This window comes from Pelobates fuscus, chromosome 1 (genome assembly GCF_036172605.1).
Source record: "Pelobates fuscus isolate aPelFus1 chromosome 1, aPelFus1.pri, whole genome shotgun sequence".
Taxonomy (NCBI): Eukaryota; Metazoa; Chordata; class Amphibia; order Anura; family Pelobatidae; genus Pelobates; species Pelobates fuscus.
In genome coordinates this window covers 257,475,963-257,488,334 of record NC_086317.1, presented here as the reverse complement: position 1 = coordinate 257,488,334, position 12,372 = coordinate 257,475,963, and the positions used below count along the sequence as shown (strand labels likewise).

The window sequence follows — 12,372 nt, the reverse complement described above, 5'->3', positions numbered from 1 at the left end:
AAATGTACAGAGTATCGGTAAGTTATCGACTATCGGCTCTAAAAAAACAAATTAAAAAATAAAAATCAAGATCGGTCGATCCCTATAAGAAACACAATACACAAACACACTAGATTGTTCCATGTGTGCTTCAAACCTGCACATGTAGTGAATGAAAATAGTCAGGCATTCTCTTGTTCTGAGAGTTAAAGGTCACTCCAGGCACCATGACCACTTCGGCTTTTCAAGTGGTTATGTTGGTAGGAGTCTGGATGTCCAGGTGTTTCAGAAACTCCTTTCAGGGCTGCCAAATGCCAATTCTGTGCATAAATTAAATCTGTAGTCGGTGCACAATGCACGCTAGTGAGAGACGCAACTGCTTCTCTTTTGCAGGCAGAGCTTCATGCAATTGGCAAGCTCTTGCTTCCCCTCTCTCCCTCCTTCCTCCTAAACCTATTCTCAGTTTGGGAGGTGCTGGATGAAGGGCAAGTAAAACAAGGTTTTTTTTTTTTGTTTGTTTGTTTTTTTAAAGGGGGGCAATAGAATATTGCAGGGCTCAAATCTCACACTCTCAGCCAATCAATGACGCCTCTGTGCGAGGCTTCCTGCTTGTAGAATCTCAGAGAAGGACAGTGACATAGCAAAAATGTAAAAGAACAAAAAAAAAAAACAAAAAACGCAACACCTTGTGGTCAGACCATTTGTGAACACTTTAATTTAACTCCTATAGGTAAACGGCACCAGGGTTCTCCTGGCGGCACAACAGTTCTGGTGTCCAGGGGTTCCCTTTAACCAGCAATTTAATACCGATGCGAAGAGTAAATTAACCCCTGCATTTTAAACACCATTACAGAGAAAATTGTGGTAGAGTTCCTTGACTATAATCCAAGTCAAAATGTATTTCATCAGGTATTCTCAAGTTATAATTACAGTATATAGGTATAGAGAATACATAAAAACAGACTACAAACCTGACAAATATTCATAATAAGATCATTAAGAAAAGATATGTGTACCAAACCTGACAATTGGTAGCGGTGACACCCCACTGCTAGCAAAAGTAATGCTGTACAAAGATTTGAAGAGAGGAAATGAACTTCCTTATTATGGTTCCCCCACCTGAAGGGCTAGTCTCAGAGAATCCTGCCAGGTTTTTTGAGAAAAAAAAAGAAAAAAAAAAAAAAAAAATCTATACATCCATAGACTGCCAGCTACAATATGTGGTTAAGGAGATTGGAGTAACCTTTTAACTCTTACCAGAGATTTAACCAGTCAATTCAAGTAACCACATACACCATATGGGCAATATTATACGAATACCTGACCAACACACCGATATGAGCATGTCAGACATCGTAGACATTAATATGTAATGACACCCTTTACAACTATCCAGCACTATTCTGGGAAGGCTTTTTACAACATTTTACATTGTGTCTGTGGGAATTTGAGCCTCTTCAGTCAAAAGGGCATTTATGAGGCGCGGCTCGCAACAGCCATCCCAATTCATTCCAAAGTTGTTTGATGGGGTTGAGGTCTGGGCTTTGAGCACAGAGTAACAGTCATGCTGTAACAGGAAAGAGCCTTCTCCAAACTGCTGCCATAAAGTTGGCAGCGCTCAACTATCCAAAACACATTGGTATCCTGCTGCATTAAAGCGAACCTGTAATTAAAGATTTCAATGACTTGAAATCACTGGGATTTATCTCGTTAATATCATTGGCACGGTTTTTACAAATCTGCCAGACAGCTTGTCAAAGTGCTGGCAGACACCATAAGCAGGGCCTCCAGCACTGCATTATTGTATTTATACATGCATTTCCCTTCCCTTAGTGCAGATATAAGGTGGATGCTGGACATTACATTCAACTTCTAAAATGGTTGTAGAAGCAGAAAAACCTTCCCCCCCCCCCCCCCCCCCCTCCCCCCCTAGTAAAAGAACATATTTTGAACATACTTTGCAATATGACTAAACCTGCAAGAAACGTATGCCTTTAAATTCTTCTTTATGAGAAACGTTAGTCACATTCAAAGTTATCAAATTGCACTTGAGGACACCGAACATAAAACCTTTTAGAAATCAAAGAACATTGCTTTTTCCTCACACAATTTTTTTTTAAACAAACATTAAGATGGTGTTTTTAGGGGCGGAGTCTGACCGCCACGCTGAACAGACGCGCGGGAGAGAGCTCCTGTTGGGAAAGCGGTAATAAGGCCAATATCGGCAGCTGTAGAGCCCGAAGACCCATCAGACTACCGAAGACTACCCACGTCGGGGGTGCACCACGGAACCGAACGGTACTTTTCTGGAGCCCATCAGAGCCCAAAAACCCACGAACAACCTGCGGCCTGTGGGGGTTGGAGTCTGGGAGAGATGGCCGCTCTCTTAGGCACCGGATCCCCACGGAATCGTAGCGGATCTCCTCCTCCCTCCCCCCCCCCCTAGACCGGTGGGGGTTATCCCGGTCCCCACCAGACAATCAGTCTAAAGCTGACAGCGAAAACACGAGGCTACACAGCCTGCAAAGGCACGAGTCTGTCGGAGAATATCTAAAATGGCCGCCCAGCAAGAGCCAAAGAGAGGGAACACAGACCGCCATCCACACTCTCACCCCCTGGAAACCCTAGATCGACTCTGCTCGAGCTTCTGCAGGACTCTTCGTGACAGGGGTGTGTCCTACCTTCAAGCGGCTCGGGTGGTTGCCTCGTGGATCCGTCCTGCGACACGCCGCCGCCATTATAGAATCCCTCTACAAGCCTTCAAGGTGGCCAGCCTGCCAAACAAGCACCGACAACCGCGACGGCTGAAAAAGGACTTGACCAAACTGGGCGCATGCACCCGCTCCCACTTACGCAGGTACGAGACCGCCGGGCAATCCCACAGTCCCAGCAACGCACCCGAACATGGCGTCTCAGGCCAGCAAGTCACCAGGTTGCAACACGAGACTACAGCAAAATACCACGCCACAACACAGAAGATCATGAAGAGAAAACAAGCCGGAGAGGGACTCACACCCAGGGAAGTCTTGTATGCCGCCTTCCTGAACCCCCACTTTCAAGGTTTAGGTTTCCCAGACTTGGGAATTGGCTGACTGGACACAGATCATTGATCAGTAAAGTCCCTACTAAGCTGGAGACTTCACTATGCATGTTTTTAATGCCTGTTTTTATGCAGTATTGCTATTTTCTTTATGCATGATATGTTCTCAAGTTTACTCTTTTTATTGTTTTTTGCTTATACCCAGTGGAACTAAAGCCTGACAAACATATATATATACTTAAGCACCCTGTCAACTTGCGTTTACTTTAAAGATACAGTATAGCTTTGAGGATGCAGAGTGTAGCTTCGAAGATGCAGAGAAGAGCTTTAAAGATGCAAAGTATAGCTTTACAGATGCAGAGTATAGTTGAACATTTGCTTTTATTCCTCTTAACGTCTCTACAATGACCTAACTAGACCCCCCCCCCATCCCATTATTGAAAGCCTGCAACCTATCAGTGGTCCCTGTCCGTTGGGTTACTTATTTATCCCCTTTTGACAAGATGACACTGGGTACCTGCTAGCACCGTGAATTTGTTATTGGGCCTGACGGGGTCCCTTAAGGTTACACACACCTTGTTTATTCTAGATTTGTTACTAGGCAGTGCTATCTAGGTCTCCACTGAATAACCATTACATAACTGTAGTGGACCTACAAGTTGGAAACTGCTGTAGAATTATATTGTTTGCATTGACACTGTAAAATAAAGTTTGAAAATTGTATTAAAAAAGACTGTCAAGTTTAAAGGAGGGCAAATAGATTTCAACCCACACTTCTACCAGACTGTTGGAGATGTGGCAGGGAATTAGGCACATTCTCTCACGTATGGTGGGACTGTGAGGAGTTGAAACCTATGAAAATAATCTTGTCTGATTTGGTAAATCTTATTTTGAAAATACAAACGGTTATCACGGCCCAAATGTTCCGGTTTCATTTAGATATGCCAAGGGTCAAGATAAAATTTAAAATCCTAATGATACACATTTTTATGGCAATCAAATTAGTTATGGCTAGAAATTGGAGAACTATGGGCCAGTGGCGGATCCAGGGGGGGGGGGGCAACGGGGCAATTGCCCCCCCCCGAGATTCTCCCCTGCCGGCTAATGCAGGGCTGGCATTGCCCAAGTGCCAGCCCTGCAATGTGCCTGCGGACCGGAGGGGAGATCAGAGATCTCCCTCCCCGGTCCGCAGGCACTGTGCTGACAGCCGGCAGGGGAGGGAGTGAGAGAGGACCCGGGAGCTCTTACCTGCAGCTCCTCCGGGTCCTCCTCTCGCGAGATTTGGAGCGTTGCCACGGTAACCACGGCAACGCTCCAAATCTCGCGAGAGTGAACTCTAGCCCTGTAGCTGGGCTAGAGTTCACCTCACCACCACCGGACCACCAGGGAATCCCACTGGACCACCAGGGAACGAAATATGTCCCCCCTCCTCATCAATAAAGGTAAGGAGGGAGGGGGGACATAAATATATTAAGTTTAATTTAATTAAATTAAAAAAAAAAAGCCTCCTTACACACTGCCCCATACACACACTACCACAGAAACACTGCCCCCCATACACACACTACACACACTGCCCCCTATACACACTACACACACTGCCCCCTATACACACACTACAAACACTGCCCCCCATACACACACTACAAACACTGCTCCCCATACACACACTACAAACACTGCTCCCCATACACACACTACAAACACTGCTCCCCATACACACACTCCCCCATGCACACTACACACACTGCCCCCATACACACACTACACACACTGCCCCACAAACACTGCCCCCATACACACACCACACACTGCCCCACAAACACTGCCCCCCATACACACACTACACACACTGCCCCACAGACACTGCCCCCATACACACACTACACACATTTCCCCACAAACACTGCCCCCATGCACACACTACACACACTACCCCACAAACACTGCCCCCATGCACACACTACACACACTGCCCCCATACACGCACTGCCCCCATGCACACACTACACACACTGCCCCCATACACGCACTGCCCCCATACACGCACTGCCCCACAAACACATACTACACACACTGCCCTCATACACACACTGTCCCACAAACACTGCCCCATACACACACTACACACACAGCCCCACAAACACTGCCCCACAAACACTGCCCCCATACACACACTGCACACACCGCCCCCAAACACTGCCCCCATCCAAACACTGCCCCCATACACACACTGCCCCCATACACACACTACACACACTGCCCCACAACACTGCCCCCCATACACACACTACACACACTGCCCCACAAACACTGCCCCCATACACACACTACACACACTGCCCCACAAACACTGCCCCCCATACACACACCGCCCCAAACACACACACACTGCAACTCTCACACACACTGCCACCCTCACACACACACACACACTGCCGCTCTCTCTCACACACCCACTGCCCCACACATACACTGCCCCCTAACACACACACTGCCGCCCTCACGCACTTGCACACACACTGCACCTTTCACACACACTGCACCCCTAACACATACCACTGCTCCTATGCCCAATATCCCAGCAGACCCCAGGTAAGTTATCAAACTGTTCTTAAACGGTTTGACTACTTACTCTGGGATGGGATCCTGGCACTACTGGCGCCATAACTACTACACTGAGCTGTAGTGGTTATTGTGCCTGGATTATTTCTTTAAATAATCTACAAGTGCCCCTCCCGAGATCAGGTTCTGGATCCGCCACTGCTATGGGCCCGTTAGATTGGCACGAGATTTGTATACAAGTGGATTACCAAGGTAGGATGGAAGCAGGCATAGTAACAAATAGTCTCCAAAGAGAAATATGACGAGATCTGGGCCCCTTGGAATAGATACTATAAGTCCTAAAAAATAAACGCCCCTCCCCAATTTCCCCCTAAGGCAAGATAGTAGCCTCAAGTGGAAGTGTGTGAAAGAGTCTAATGAATGAGCATTTTTGTTGTCTTGAGTATGGACTTTGTAAAAACAATATATAAAAAAGAGAGAGGAAAAAAAAAAAAAAAGAATGGTCTCAAAAATAATATGTTTAATATGTCTAATATTTAATTCACTGTAATATATTGAACCTATTTTTTTTTTGTAAATGTATTATATGGATGTGGATGAAATTTTAAATGAAAAATAAAATATTTATAAAAAAAAAAAAAAAAAAAAATACATTATAAAAAAAAGTTTAAAGGAGGGCACAACCACAATAAATATGTTATGCAATGTTTAAAGAATGCATTTTAAAATGGGAAAAGTAGGATACAACAAAAGAGACCAATGCAAACTTTACTAGATTGTTGTTTTTTTAACCACCAGGAAAAGTGTGCTTATGCAATCAGGAAAAAATAAATACAAAATGAATTACCACAAAAGGTGTACCATTTGAAAATAATGTTCAATATAAGTCACAAGCCAACAGCCATGTACCAATGTCAGCTGACTGCTATGAGACAAACAATTGAGTTATGGTTTATCTACAGCAGGGAAAAAGGTTATTTATAATAAAAACAAGGTTGCAGAATATTCTGCCTAAACAGGTTGTTTAATCTGAATCTGTAGATGGGTTTAAAAAAACAACAACAAAAAAAGCCTAAATAATTTTTGGTAAGCAGAATATTTTAACGACCACTCCAAGCAACATAACAACTACAGCCCTATACAGTTTAACCCCTTAAGAACACATGACATGTCATGATTCCCATTTATTCCAGAAGTTTGGTCCTTAAGGGGTTAAAAGGACACTGTAGGATGTACATTGCAGCTCTAAGTCTGCCCTCAGTGGCTGTCTACCAGACAGCCACTAGAGGGCTTCCTAAATTAAAACGAGCCTTTGGTCTGGTATCTGATTTTTTTTCCCCCCATAGGAAAGTATTGATTCAATGCTTTCCTATGGGGGAGGTCTAATGCGCACGTGGCATCTGCCAAGCATGCACATTAGACTCTGCTCGCTGAGGGACATAGGAGGGGAGCCTCAATCCAGAGCGCGAGACATTGGTGCTCGGTAAAAGGTAAGTAAATAAAAGGGTTTTTAACCCTTATTTACTGAGGAGAGGGGGCGCAAGGGAGGTGGAGCAATTGTTCCAAGAATACAGCTTTTATTCCTGACACTACAGTATCCCTTTAAAGAACAAACTAACAACTTGCCATGTTTCCCCGGACGCCCATTGCTGCAATCCTGTTTCCAGATTCTCTTGCAAAGTGAATATGGTGACCTCCACTGAGCAAAATAGGGCCTGTCTCATTGGCCGAGAGCATCAGCTGAACGAGGACCTATATCAGGATGTAGTGGTTACTGGGCTTGGAGTGTTCCTTAAAGGATATACTAGTTAAAAAAAAAAAAAAATTGTTCTGGGCACCATAATAACAATCAATTATATAGCTATGGTGTTTGGAGGTCCTGGGCACAGTTTTACCTCTTGGCGTTAAAATAGTTTTTCCATGTTCTCAGCCTCTCACCAATACCCAGGAGGAGGCAGAGTGACAAAAAGGATGGACCCTGTAAATAGCATTTAGGGGTTAAACCATTTGGAAACATTTTAACCCCATAAGGTAAAGTTGTGTCCAGGAGTTCCAAATACCATAATGACTTCATTGAGATGAAGCTGTTATGGTGTGATATAAGGAGCAATCATATTGCGATTTTGAAAATAAACTTTTCTCTATTTATATGGCACAGTTATTTTGGATCAGCAACAGAAGCACATTTGTAAAAGCTGAATTATTAATGTATAAAGCAAACATGTAGATAAATTACCAAGGAAGTCAATTCATAATATTACCGACTGCTCACCATACACTTCGAACTAGAATACTGTAGTATACACAAAGTCTGAATGAATACCACAGCAATATTATGCAATACAATTTTTTTTTATTTTTTTTTTATTTAAGTGTAAAAAAAGGTATTCTTCTATAGTTGTGATCCTGAACTGCATATTTTTTTTTTTAAATTTTATTTCATGGGCTTGCAAATTTTCCAACAGATGCACATTCAGGCCCCTTGAGCGATCCTACAATTTCTTCTCTGCATGCCCAACACACGCCATACAGGTTACTTACTGTATTCCAACACGCCATACAGGTTACTTACTGTATTCCAACACGCCATACAGGTTACTTACTGTATTCCAACACGCCATACAGGTTACTTACTGTATTCCAACACGCCATACAGGTTACTTACTGTATTCCAACACGCCATACAGGTTACTTACTGTATTCCAACACGCCATACAGGTTACTTACTGTATTCCAACACGCCATACAGGGTACTTACTGTATTCCAACACGCCATACAGGGTACTTACTGTATTCCAACACGCCATACAGGGTACTTACTGTATTCCAACACGCCATACAGGGTACTTACTGTATTCCAACACGCCATACAGGGTACTTACTGTATTCCAACACGCCATACAGGGTACTTACTGTATTCCAACACGCCATACAGGGTACTTACTGTATTCCAACACGCCATACAGGGTACTTACTGTATTCTAACACGCCATACAGGGTACTTACTGTATTCTAACACGCCATACAGGGTACTTACTGTATTCTAACACGCCATACAGGGTACTTACTGTATTCTAACACGCCATACAGGGTACTTACTGTATTCTAACACGCCATACAGGGTACTTACTGTATTCTAACACGCCATACAGGGTACTTACTGTATTCTAACACGCCATACAGGGTACTTACTGTATTCTAACACGCCATACAGGGTACTTACTGTATTCTAACACGCCATACAGGGTACTTACTGTATTCTAACACGCCATACAGGGTACTTACTGTATTCTAACACGCCATACAGGGTACTTACTGTATTCTAACACGCCATACAGGGTACTTACTGTATTCTAACACGCCATACAGGGTACTTACTGTATTCTAACACACCATACAGGGTACTTACTGTATTCTAACACACCATACAGGGTACTTACTGTATTCTAACACACTATAGACGGTACTTACTGTATTCTAACACACTATACAGGGTACTTACTGTATTCTAACACACTATACAGAGCCAGCAGTGATTGCTCTCAGTGTTTGCTCCCAGTGTCAGGCTGGCCGGACCCAGCTCGCTGTAACACACACAGGCTGACACTGGGTTTAAGGTGAGCCGTGGGCTGCTCTAGGACCCGGGGGAGGGAGTGACGGGCTCGGTGTATTAAGATGGGAATGGTCCCCGTGACAGGTGGGGGGAGGGGGGTCGCTGAGCCAGAGGGTTGCTCGCGGTCACTTACCGAGCACTGCGTGTCCAACCTACCGACTCCGACCCACAATCCGGACTAATGCAATCCCGGCTGCACACCGGGGGGATGTCAGCTGACGGAAGACACTCGCCTATCCTCCAGCTGGCCGTGCCCACAGGGGGGGGCTGGCTGCACTGAGCGCTCACACAAGGAGCCCGCGGTTACTGAATCTCGGATGGCAGCGGCCGGTGTATCCCGGGTCACGTTCTCCTCTACCTCCACACACCTTAATGGCAGTGCTGCCCGGAGACAGGTTACACTGGACAGACAGTCAGCCTGTTCTCCCCCGCTGGCTGTCGTGTTATCGAGTTGGTATCGCCCAATCAGATTTAGACACGCCCCCCGGCGCCATCGGCCAGCTAGCGCGCTGATAGGAGGGGATAGGGCCCGGAAGGGGGCGTGGCCAGTGACGCCAGGCTTGCAGGAGAGGCCTGGGAGCTGTGTGTGTGCAGTGCTGGTAATGGGGCGCTTAGTATTGGGAGTAACAACACAATACTGGAAATGGTACCATTACAGAAACATGGAGATCAGCTGATACTTATGGTTAAAGAACACTGTAGTCACCAGAGCCATTACAGATTGATGTAGCTGTTCTGGTCAGTATAGTCGGCCCCAGCACGCTGTTTAATGTAAACACTGCCAATTTAGAGAAAAGGCAGTGTGTACATTGCTGCTTAGTAACCCCTCTAGAGACGTCACTCAGACGGCCACTAGAAATGCTTCCTGTGTCAGTGCGGCACCTACATTCAGCATCGCCAAGCGCTGAATGTCCCCCGTAGAGATGCATTGAGTCAATGTATCTCTATAGGGAGACTCTGATTGGCGTTGTGTTTTGCCACGCATATGTGATCGTCTCCCAATGCTTTCCCTCGCTGAGATCATTAAATTTGGTGGCCAGAGAAAAGGAGGCCCGCATGGTGACTTGATCAATTTTTTTTTTTGGGGGGGGGGCCTGAAACGTAAACTGCTATTTTAAGCCTATGGTGTCAGGAATACTTGTTTGTATTCCTGACAGTATAGTGTTCCTTTAACCTTTTTTAATGAGTTAACTAATTTCTTTAGATTATATACAGTGCCCTCCACTAATATTGGCACCTTTTGACTAAATATGAGGAAAGAAGGCTGTGAAAATGTGTCTTTATTGTTTAACATTTCATTCAAATAGTACACCAAAATGCTATGCTCTCATGGATATCAAATTATTGCAAACATTACACAAGTTTATATAAAAACAAATCTTTGTAAAGTGTATGTCTCGCACAATTATTGGCACCCTTTTAGTCAATACTTTGTGCAACCTCACTTTGCCAAGATAACCGTTCGAGGTCTTCTCCTGTAATGCCTGATGAGCTTGGAGAATATGTGGCTAGGCATCTGAGACCATTCCTCCATACAGAATCTCTCCAGATCCTTTTGAGGTCAACGCTGGTGGACTCCCCTCTTTAATTCACCCCACACGTTTTACATGGGGTTCAAGTCAAGGGAATGGGATGGCCATGGCAGGACTTTGATGTATGTTGTGGATCATTGTACTGCTGGAAGATCCAACTACGTCCCATTTTAAGCTTTCTGGCAGAGGCAGTAAGGTGTTCGTTTAATATCTGTTGTTGATATAGAGGCCATGATGCCATCCTAACATAATGTCCAGCCAACACCATATTTAACTTTGGGCAATAGGTACCTTTTCTATAGGACTACCTCTCTGTGTGCATCAAAAAATGTCTGGAGTTAATTGCTAAAAAACAAAAAAAGCTCTATTTTGGTTTTATATGACCATAGAACCTGATTATTTTCTAGTAGTGCCTGGCAAACCAAAACGCTTGAGTTTTTGTGTGAGAGTATAGGCTTTTGTTTCGAAATCTTTCCAAACAACCTTTGGTGGTGTGGGTAATGTCGGATTGTAGTTTTAGAGACTTTCTCACCCCCAAGAAGCAACTAACTTCTGCAATTTTCCAGCTGTGATCCTTGGAGATTATTTGGTCACTCAAACCATCCTCTTCACAATGTGTTTATACAATATAGAAACATGTCCTCCAGGTAAATTCTTAACATTTCCGGGTGACTGGAACTTCTTAATTTTTGCCATGATGGTAGAAATGGGCATTTTCAATGCTGTTGCTATTTTCCAGCCACTTCCAATTTTGTGAAGATCAGCAACCTTTTGCAGCACGTCGCCACTATATTCCTTGGTCTTACCCATTGTGATTAATGGCTATGGTAATTTGTCCAATGTGTTACCTCACATTTATACTCCGGTGAAACAGGAAGTTATGGTTGAACAATTTCCTTTTCCTAATCACCCAGGTGTACTAAAAAAATGTTTAAATATCAATGTGCATATATTTCAAATATATTTTTCTGATATGAATTGAAAAGGGTGCCAATAATTGTGCTACACATATATTTAACAAAAAATCTTTTTTTTTTTTTGTTAAACCTGTGTTGTGTCTGCAATTGTTTAATATCCATTAGCGCAGAGTATTTTTGTAACAAAAAGTTAAACAATAAAGACATATTTACCAAGGGTGCCAATATTAGTGTGGTAATTCACAATTAATATATTCTTGCATAGTGCTCTTATCCAGAACGTTTCACAAAATGATCACAATTGTTTGTAGACATTGTTACAGACAGGGTGTATATAGACATTCTGCCACAAAAAGGGGAGGGAAACCTTCCCACTGGCTTCAGTCTGACATGTAGTGATTTTATACAAAGTGATAAGCAAGACACGCCGTGAGATGCAGTCTAGTGAGAGTAACAATCCAGTTAACTTCAGGTAAGTCAAGAGTGACCATTCAGCAAAGCGAACAAATGCTAGGTGGGTTGCAATGGTCCTGTGATGAGGGCTGGGAGCAGAGTTCAGGAGGTTTCCACAATTAGACATGTGGATCAAATACATATACAAAAGGTACCTTTTAATGAACGGGGAGCCACTGATTGGCTTAGAGCGTCAGCTCTAATTTGGATTCAGAAGCTGTATGCCACACTGTAGGCAACCTTCTAGGTTAAACTGTGCTAGAACAGATTAAC

The 12,372-nt window shown here is 43.9% G+C and overlaps 1 protein-coding gene across 1 annotated transcript in view; it reads right to left on the bottom strand.

Annotated features, from left to right (window-relative positions):
- LOC134612363 (NADPH--cytochrome P450 reductase) overlaps positions 1-9,638 on the bottom strand; it is a 68,761-nt gene extending 59,123 nt beyond the window's left edge. Inside the window, exon 1 of the mRNA XM_063456701.1 lies at positions 9,331-9,638. The gene's annotated coding sequence lies outside the window, so the exon portion shown is untranslated. The remainder of the gene's footprint in view (positions 1-9,330) is intronic.
- Positions 9,639-12,372: the final 2,734 nt, after the last annotated feature.